The sequence below is a fragment of the Jaculus jaculus genome, chromosome 14 (assembly GCF_020740685.1).
Source record: "Jaculus jaculus isolate mJacJac1 chromosome 14, mJacJac1.mat.Y.cur, whole genome shotgun sequence".
NCBI lineage: Eukaryota > Metazoa > Chordata > Mammalia > Rodentia > Dipodidae > Jaculus > Jaculus jaculus.
In genome coordinates, this window is record NC_059115.1 from 8435883 (window position 1) to 8446566 (window position 10684).

A 10684-nucleotide genomic window follows, 5' to 3' on the forward strand; every position below is an offset into this window, starting at 1 on the left:
CATTTCTACTTTCACTTTCTCAGGATCAGTATTGTCTTCAGTCATCATAAGCTGTTTCTACTCTACACCATCTAAAAACTGTCCTAGAGTTAATTTTTTATTCCTAGTAGAGTTATACATTTTTTCCATTGCCCTAATCATAGGAGGGGCACATTCAATACTCAAATTGTTCCTTGTACTTTGATTGTGTGCATGAATTAATAGTAAGCATAGCGTAGAACTAGCTGTTCTTTGACAAACAACTAGAAGGAAGCAGGAAAGAAACAGAACGCAGAAAACAGTTCATTGGCGCCAGCAATTAGGTCGTCGTGAGTTCATGGGCAGCAGGAACCATTACAGTAACTGACTGCCAAGGGGTCACCGGGGGCATCCCTCCGAAGAGTGCTGGCCCTCTGTCCTCAGCTCTCTTCCAGTACAGAAGCATCTCTGCTTGCTACAAAGGCGAGGTCGCCGTGGACGTAGCAGATGTGAGCATGAATGTGAGAGAGTAAAGTTTAAATCATGGACTTCTCACAGTTAATGGGGATACAATCTATATCTATCTATCTGTATGCCATACACACATACATGCACGCACATACATAAATTACATATGCACACATGCAAACACATAAGTATGCATACATGTGGGATGTGGGTTGCCATTCTCTGCCCACTCTCTGTTTCCTGGCAGCAGATACAGTGTGAGAAGCAGGCTCGCACGCTGCCTCCGTGGCACTGCCTGCCATCACCTCTGCCATGACATGCCATATCTCCTCAGACTGCAAGCCCAAATAAACCTACCCTTAAGTTTCTTCCTGTCAGGTGTTTGGAAGCAAGAAAGGTAAGATATCTTTTCGTGTGCTCAGAAGGGCCTTTAACCCTCTCTCTCACTCCTGGGACTGGGGAGGAAGTTCAGTTAGTTAAGCCCTTGACACACGAACATGGGGACATGAGTTCGGGTTTCCCAGCACCTGCACACATTCCCAGTGGCTATGTAAACCTTCATGCAATCCCAGTGTCCAGGAGGCAGGCAGGGGATCCCCAGGGCCAGTTGGCCAGCTAGTCTAGCCTAATTCTGGGTTCAAGCAGAAGATTATTTTTCAATATAAAGTTGGATAAAATTTGAGGAAGACACCCAACTTGAACCTCTGACCTTTACATGTTTACACACACACACACACACACACACACATATACCCACACACATGTTAACATGCACACACACCACACATACTTACAAAAAATGAATAGTAACTCCCATATTATAACCATTCACCCAATTCCCTACATTATTTCTGCCTAACATAAAATCCACATTTGTGTCCACAGATAATTTGGGTTTATGTCTATAAATGTGTTTGCTACCCCATTCCTATCTTCCACGTCATTAAAAAAAATCTATCAAGGAGGGGGATTTTGTAACTTTTAACTCTTCAACCCCCCCTCCCAGTTAAATAAACAGCACATAGCACATGCGTAGTCCGCGCTGGTAGAATGCAGAGGACACAACCAGGCATGATGGCTTGTGTCTTTAATCCCAGCACTCAGGTGGCTGAGGCAGTAGAATTGCAGTGATTTTAAAACCAGCCTTGGCTACAGAGTGGGTTTCAGGTCAGCCTGGGCTAGGGTGAGACCTGCCTCAAAGAGAGAGAGAGGACAGGGGAGATAGAGAGATGGCTTGACAGCTAAAAGTGCTTCCTGGACAAGTATGAGGACCTAAGGAAGCTGAAAAACCACTCATTTGATTTTCAGGACCCACATAAATAGCTGAGCATGGTCACAAAAGCCTTGACCCTCATTCTCAAGGGTAGCTCACATGACAGATAAATGATAGATACATAGATAGATGATAGATAGATAGATGATGATAGATGACAGATAAGATAGATAGATGATTGATAGATGATGATAGATAAATAGATGACAGATTGGATAGATAATAGATTAGATTAGATAGATAGATAGATAGATAGATAGATAGATAGATAGATAGATGATAAAGTAAATAAAAACCAGCAAGTCCTGGAAGCTGTAAGACTCCCACATACACATACATACAACACACACAAAGGACCACACCTTCCTCATAGGTGTGAGGATGAGGATACTGTGGATAAAGCAGTTAGGTGTGGCATGATCTGAGTGATCATAAATGAAGGCTTTCTGTCTGATGGTCATGACTGGCTGCACACACATCATAAGATACTTCTGCTGTTCATGACTGCCAGAGGATAGGTGACAGTGATACCCAAATCTTTTCTATTGCCAACCTTAGCGCCTATGTGTTTATACCAACTCATACCGCACTCAGTACTTCTGCTTTCAAGGAGTGGAGACATGATTTTAGGCATTCGTTGACAACAACACCTTAAATGTGCCAATAGTCATCCTGGATGAATTAGGGAAGGAGGGAATGCCCCATGTGTGGATTGTTAGTATGTTTATCACCAGTGTCTGTGTGCTGGTTACATATGTGGGGCACTGCCAACTTCTCACCAAATTAAAAAATATAAAGTAATTAGAGTGTGTTTAGCCTCATGGACAACACCTGATCATCATTCTCATGTCTTTCTTGGAGATATTTTATCATAATAAAAATTCCTCAATGTCAAGAATTATGTCACTCTTTGCCTGGATTCTTCTAATAGTTTCCCACATGCAATATGACCTAAAAAACTGTGATTTTTCACTTTCCTGATATGGTCAATCAGATAACAATAGAACCTTATTCATCAAGTTGCTGCTTCGTAGAGGTAAGTGTATGTGAAGCACTTTAAACAAGCCCTGGCATACAGCAAGTGACATGGAAGTGTTTCACTTAACTGTTGCTACCACGGCTGTTGCTATCAGTACAAGTAATAATGAGTTTTTATTATAAATACAGATAAGACTGCCGGAAATCTACAGACTTCAAAATAGAAAAATCCTGTTCCCATGCTAGGGAATGGCCCAGTGGATGAAGCATGCACCATACAGGTCTGAGTACCTGAAATTTGAACCCCCAGCATTCATATAAACACTAGATGGGTGTGGCAACCTGTCTGTAAACCCAGGGCTCAGAATGCAGAGACACAGAGACAGGATCCCCCAGGTAAGCTGGATAGCTAGACCAGCCGAAATGGTGAAGTCTGGGTTCAGAGAGAGACACTACCTCACTTAAACAAAGAAAATAGGAGCCAGGCATGGTGGCTCACATCTTTAATACTAACCCTTGGGAGACAGAGGTAGGAGGATAGCTGTAAGTTGGAGGCCACCCTGAGACATGTAGTGAATTCCAGGTCAGCCTGAGCTAGAGTGAGACCCTACCTTGAAAAAAAAAAAAACAGCAAGAAACAAAATAGGGCTGGCTGGAGGGATGACTTAGTGGTGAAGGTGTTTGCCTACAAAGCCAAAGGGACCCAGGTTTGACTTCCCAGGACCCATGTTAGCCAGATGCACAAGGAGCTCAGGGGTCTAGAGTTCATTTGCAGTGGCTGGAGGCCCTGGTGCCTCCATTTTCTCTCTCCCCCTCTTTCTCTGTCATATAAATAAAAATAAAAATATCAAAAAAAAGAAAAAATAGTGGAGGGCAACAGAGACACAATGTGCACACACACACTCACACTCAAGAACACAACAGAAATATCCCCTGCCATCTAATTCAGGTGCACACCTGAGATAACCAGGCTCCTTTCTTCTCTTGGACCTATCTGTACTTACTTATCACTAAAAGTTCTTGGATGGATCCAAGCTTCCTTTGTTTATTTGGGGTTGGACGAGGTCTCATCTGCAAATGGGTGGCCTTTTCTCGGGTCTTTTTCAATGCCATATTATTCATACGTTTGCATTTTGTTGGTGATCTCACTGCTCATATAGCTCCTAAGGGCAATGCCACAGTTCACAGCGTGGTGTTGCTGAGCACAGGGAGGCTGTGACGTGCCTCACGGAGAAAGCACCTGCTCTGGAGAAGCTTTGTCCGGGCACCAACTGTAGTGCTATTTAATTAATTATATTAAACATATGTACATATCACATCATGTGTTTTTAAACAGAAGCACACACAAAGCGAAATCGTACGTCAGTTTATCGATGGAGATATGACCAGAGACTCCCAGAAGCTAATTCTGCTTGTCTCCAGAGAGTGAAATTTGGAAGACTTCTAGGAGAAAAGATTTATTTTGTCCCACAGTTTCAGACATTTCAGTCTATGCTCAGTCTTGCCCATTGAGCACATAGTAGCACAAAACTGCTTACCCCATGGTATGTATGTGGGAAGCAAGAGAGCTGGGGAGAGGGAAGGAAGGAGGGAGGGAGGAAAAGAGGAATGGACCAGGCTCTCAATATTACCCGCCCAATGACTTAACTTCATCCCCCTAGGCCCCCCCTCCTAAAGTTTCCATCAGTTCCAGTGACACCCCAGGCTGAGCAACTGTAACTGGCAGATGTTTAGAGGACATTTAAGATTCCATAAGAACCAGGTAGTTGCCTAGTGGTTAGACATGTTTGCTTTCAAAGTCTGCTGGCCTGGGGTCAATTCCCCAGTACCCACATAAAGCCAGATGCACAAAGTGGCACATGCATTTGTACTTGGCAGCAGCACAGAGGCCTTGGTGTGCCATTCCTTCATTTTCTCTCCCTCCCCACCTCCCTATTACTCTCCCTTCCTCTACCTTTCCCCCTCCTCGACCCTCTCAGTTTTTTTTTTAATTATTTTATTTTATTTTAACATGGGGTGTCAGGCTACTAATCATTCAGATGTTCACAGGTCAGAACACTGAGCGTAGACATAGCCTCTTCCTCTCTGCCACCTACTGACGCAGGTGTGACACAGCAGCCACACTTGCAACGCCTCTAGGGGCAGTAGTTTTCGTTTTTTTAAAGATTGAGGGCTGGAGGGATGGCTTAGCGGTTAAGCACTTGCCTGTGAAGCCTAAGGACCCCGGTTCGATGCTCGATTCCCCAGGACCCACGTTAGCCAGATGCACAAGTGGCACACACGTCTGGAATTTGTTTGCAGTGGCTGGAGGCCCTGGCACGCCCATTCTCTCCCTCTCTCTCAATCTCTCTCTCTCTCTCTCTCTCTCTCTGTCTCTGTCTCTTCCTCTCTCTCTGTCTGTCACTGTCAAATAAATAAATAGAAATAAACAACAACAACAAAAAGATTGAAGCCATAGTAACCTGGCATGGTGGTTCATAACTATAACCTGGGGAACTTTGGATGCTGAGATAGGAGGATTTCCATGATGAGTTTGAGGCCCAGCATTGGCTACATAGTGAGTTCCAATGCAGCCTGTCCTAAAGAGTGGGGCTCTGTCTCCAAAAGAAATCCAAACCATAGCAGTTAATGAACACTATTACTAACGTCCACTTATAGATAAGGAAATAAGTCAACTAGGCTAATGTCATGCCTGATATGACCAATTTTGTAAAGCTAGAAAGTATGAGAGCAGAAATCCACCAATTCCATACACCTTTAGAAAGTATGAGAAGAAGGGTCCGTGGTCATGTTCTAAATCATTGTTCTATACTCACTCTCTTGTCCTCTGCAAGAGAAGATAATATGAAAGAAAGAAAAGTTTAGGAGTCTGTAATAATATTGGACTTAAATGGGACAATCCTATACAGTATATCACTTTCTCCAACAAGCCACAAATCAGAGTGTCTAAGATCAATTCAAAGATGGTAGTATTAGAGTTGATAAACCTAATACAATTCTTAATTTTGTAGAGGCTGATAAGAAGTATAGGAGTGTATGCCTCCATGTGGGAGACAATGTCTTCTGACAGATGTGTTTGCTTGGTCAAAGGACTGTATTTAATTTTTATAACTTAATAGCTGTTGTACTCAGCTCCGTGTTGCTGAGATGACCATCCAACAGACACAGTTTATGGAAGGAATGAGTTTCTTTCGGACTTACAGAGTCCAGGGAAAGTACCATCAATTGTGGAAGTATTTGGCTCCCTTGTATATATTCAAGCAGAGAAACAAACAAACAGCCATCACCACAGACAATGATGACTCCCAGAGCTCAAATTTCTCTCCCCACACTTTTAGTCTGAAATTCAACTTTGCCTCCAAACAGGTCTTAGGGCAGGCCCCCAGGATCCACCCTCAGTGACACCTCCTCCATCCAGATGGCTGAAGACACAGGTTACAAATTTAATTTTAATAAAACATATATGTCTATGTGGCCATACATGTACACTAACACATTCAAAATACTGCATGAGTTTCCTTCCTCTAAAGATTGAATTCAATTGTTATGAATTTATACTTTGTCAGAATATTGTTTTATTTTAGAACTTGTGCTTATGCATATGCATGTAAAATATTCCATTTGCCATTTAAAGTAAGTGTACATCAGTGATGTTAAGTTACCTTTATAACTTTACATAAGTATCTCCAATATTTCCAACACGTTTTTTACATGGGTACTGGGAATCTGAACTCAGGTCTTCATGCTTACATGACAAGCAACTTACCTATTTCTATAGCCCCAAATACTTTTTCAAAAAAAATCTACACGGGCTGGAGAGATGGCTTAGCGGTTAAGCACTTGCCTGTGAAGCCTAAGGACCCCGGTTCGAGGCTCGGTTCCCCAGGTCCCACGTTAGCCAGATGCACAAGGGGGCGCACGCGTCTGGAGTTCGTTTGCAGAGGCTGGAAGCCCTGGCGTGCCCATTCTCTCTCTCCCTCTATCTGTCTTTCTCTCTATGTCTGTCGCTCTCAAATAAATAAATAATAAAAATTAAAAAAAAAATCTACAAAAAGTTATTCCACCCTATTAGGTAGTAACTATGCCATCTTCCCCTCACTTTAGCCACTGGTAACATCTAATTTCCTTTCTACCTCTGTGAATTTGCCTAGTATAGATACTTCATATAAATGCAGTGTGATGGCTAATCCTCATTGTTGACTTGACCACATTTGGAGTTACCTGGGAGACACACCTTGTGCATGTTTGTGAAAGAATATCTAGAGAGGTTTAAATAAGAAAGATCTATCATTAGACGAATGGCTAACTAAGATGTGGTACATCTACATGATGGAATTCTATACAGCAGTAAGGAAAAACAACACAATGAAACTTGAAGAAAAATGATCAAGCTTAGAACAGATCATTCTCAGTGAACTCACCCAATCACAGAAAGATAATTGCAGCATAGTCTCACTCATCTATAGCTCCTAACCTGAATCTACCCAAGTCACTGGCATACCTACCAAGCATCTTGAGAACAGGACAATAGAGAGGGTATGGAGGGAGGGGACGGTAAGGAAGGTAAGAAAGGAGGGGCACAAAACTGGACCCAAAAGGCAATGGTACTCTACATCCTAAAAGACAGACCAAATGGCTGAACCTCCACCAGGCACTTTTAGGGAACACTGGATTCACAGGGCCCTAGAGAAGGTACAACAAAAACTGCCCATTATCTCCTTCTATTTATGCCTCTCTCTCTCTCTCTCCCCCCTTTCTCTCTCATCTCTCTATCTCTTTTATGTCACTTATCCAGATCTTCCTTTTCTTCTTGGCCGCTGACCTGTAACTCCCGGTACCAGCAGGTGGTTATTATCCACAATAAGCTTTTGATCACAGAGACCTACAAGGTTTCCCAGAATAAGACAAATTTTTCTCAGAGTGCTTGAGGACCAACCAGAGGTTAGTGGTAAGACCCTACTGCTGAAGACAGCATACACTGTTGGTGTGTAGTATGGAGTGACATGGCTGGAATCTTAATACTTTTGATAAGTCTTTTAGCCTTGTAGTGGTTTGTCAAGTACTTAATCTATTTGACTTACAGTTTTTAAAGATAATGATCAGAATGTACAAACCATGGGGTTGCTAGGAAGATTAGTAGATAATTTATGAAGCACATTGCATTGTATCTGTCATTCATGTTCAATAGAATTTGGTTGAGACAAAACAAAATTCATTTTCTTTTTCTAAGTTTATGTACAATGAGAAAGAGAGAGACAGAGAAAGAGGAGAGAATGGGTATGTCAGGGCCTCTTGCCAGTGCAAATGAACTCTAGATGCAATTGCCACTGTGTGATTCCGCTTTATGTGGGTAATGGGGAATTGAACCCAGGCTGTCAGGCTGTTCAAACAAGTGCTTTAACTGCTGAACCATATCTCCAACCCCCCAAATTCATTTTGGAAACACTATAAACACCATAGAAAATGATCCATGAGAGTAATCCCTTCGGATTTTTTGAAATGTATTGACAAACTCCATACATACATGCAATGTACCCTGATCATAATCTTCTCCCATCATTCTCCTTTCTCACCCCTCCCCCATCCCCTGTTGGGAACAGGCAGGGCCCTGGGTTAAGGCAAGCCTAAGCTATGAGACGTGACTAGGGGCCCCAGGCTACAGAAAGGTCGCAGCAGCCTGAACCACCAGTCAAATCTCGGGTTCTGGACTGGCAGGAAGCTTCCTCCCCCCATTCCCGAGGGTTGCAGTGTGCCTGGACGCCCGGACAAATCTCAGACCCCAAGATCAGCAGGAAATAGAGCTACGCCCCCGCCCCCAGCCTGGGGGGCCTGGACATCCTGATAAGACAGGCTTCACTATAGCGCTGTGATCTTTGGCCGGTTGCCCAGCCTTCACACAGGCCACCCCGCCCCCCGCCCCGCCCTGCCACCCGTTCCCTATACTTCTCCCCACCTCCTGACTCTTCCTAGTGCTGGAATGAACATCCCTGTATGCCAACAAGGCATTGGCAAGCAACCTTTGAACCCACCAATCCCCTTATGACTCCCTACCTGCTCTCTCTCTCAACTGCTTATAAAAACTCAGTCCCAAGCCAGGTGTGGTGGCACACGCCTTTGATCCCAGCACTGGGGAGGCAGTGGTAGGAGGATCACTGTGAGTTCGAGGCCACCCTGAGACTACATAGTGAATTCCAGGTCAGCCTGGGCTAGAGTGAGACCCTACCTCAAAAAAACAAAACAAAACAAAACAAAAAACCAAAAACCAAAAAACAAAACAAAAAAAACCTTAGTCCCCTGACAAATAAATGAGCTGTTCTCTGAAGCTATCTCCTCCCACTGGGGGGAAGTAAGTCACATGATGGGCAAGTGGCTATTTATTTTGTTTTCTTATCAGTGAACCTAGGCTCTCCTCCATTTTCTCTAGCATCTGTAAACTAAAACAGATGCTCCAACCAAGTGTGAGAGCAATTTGAGCTACAGTGGGGTATGTAAAGTTGCTGAGGAAATTTTTGATGTGCCAGTCCACTCTTTTCTGGCACCGGCATTCTGACTTGGTTGCCAGTACTAGATATGAGTCCCCTCCCATTGAGCGGGCCTTGTGTCCAGAGAACAGTTGGTTGCTTATAAAGGCTACATGTCCCCATTGCACAAGTGTGTACTACTTCTCTGGCAGGTTAATTTCATACTCTTCAGGGTCCCCTGCTTATTCATGCTCCTGATGATGCCTTCCTCTATCAGCTCTGATAGGGCTCTCCAGAACAATAAGGGCTACCCAGGAGAAAGCTAGTTTCCCTTTTGGTACCAGTGAGGTATTCATGCTATTGCAATGTCCTTGACTACAGCCTGTGGTTTCTTTAGTAAGAGGGTCTTACCTTTTAGCTCTGGCAAGTAATAGTGTTTTTTCAATGGCTGATATTATATTGGGTACCTCATGGGTCTCCCTAGGCGACAACTCAATTCTGGATTATGGATTCTTAGATTTATGAGCCGAAGTCCCTGGTTGTAAGGTTTAGCTTTTTCCACCTTATGTCTAAATTGTCAACCTTCCCTTTTTTTTTTTTTTTAAATTTTTTTTTTGTTCATTTTTTATTTATTTATTTGAGAGTGACAGACACAGAGAGAAAGACAGATAGAGGGAGAGAGAGATTATGGGCGCGCCAGGGCTTCCAGCCACTGCAAACGAACTCCAGACGCTTGCGCCCCCTTGTGCATCTGGCTAACGTGGGTCCTGGGGAACCAAGCCTCGAACCGGGGTCCTTAGGCTTCACAGGCAAGCGCTTAACCGCTAAGCCATCTCTCCAGCCCCAACCTTCCCTTTTATTGGTGGTTATATCTTGTAGAATGCTAGTCAGAGAGAGGGTGAACTTATTCTTAACGTTGTCGTAATTTTTGTGTAATTCCCTGCCCACCCTCCTGACACTCTACCCTCCCACCCACAATGTTTCAAATCTCCCCAATCCATTGGAAAGTCTCTTCTCTCTTCCCAGCCCGTTTTTTCTTTTCCATGGTCTCGCTCAAGTTTTGGGCCCATATTCCTTGTGTTATCTCTCATTTGCACTCATGTCCACTTAATTCCAGTTAAGAACCTCATATGAGAGAGTACATGCCATGTTTATCTTTCTGTGTCTGCATGTGGTCCCTCGTATTTTGATGTCATTGTTTTTGCTATCTTCCATAACCCATGATGACATGTTGATGAACCCAGTGAACCCAGTGTTATTCAGGTCTTGTGCAGATAATGGGAGCTGCTGTGAGGTCATGAATGCAACGTCCCCTTGGAGTCTGGAGGACAGTGTTCCAGTGCTCTCCTACCCATCCTTTGGCTCCTGTCTCTTCCATAATGGTCCCAGGGCCTTAGGGGGGTCATAGAGATTACTCTTAGCACAGAGCACTCAACTGTTCCTTTTTTATTTTATTTATTTTTGTTTCATATGTATATATATGTATATATATACATGTATATATATATATATTTGTTGACTACTTCTATACTTACAGACAACAAAC

At 43.4% G+C, this 10684-nt stretch overlaps 1 non-coding gene across 1 annotated transcript; it reads right to left on the reverse strand.

The window, feature by feature from the left end:
* Positions 1 to 4692: 4692 nt before the first annotated feature.
* Positions 4693 to 4823, reverse strand: LOC123454967. The gene has a single exon (XR_006633606.1). It is a non-coding gene; the product is annotated as a small nucleolar RNA SNORA17 (small nucleolar RNA).
* Between the last annotated feature and the right edge of the window lie 5861 nt (positions 4824 to 10684).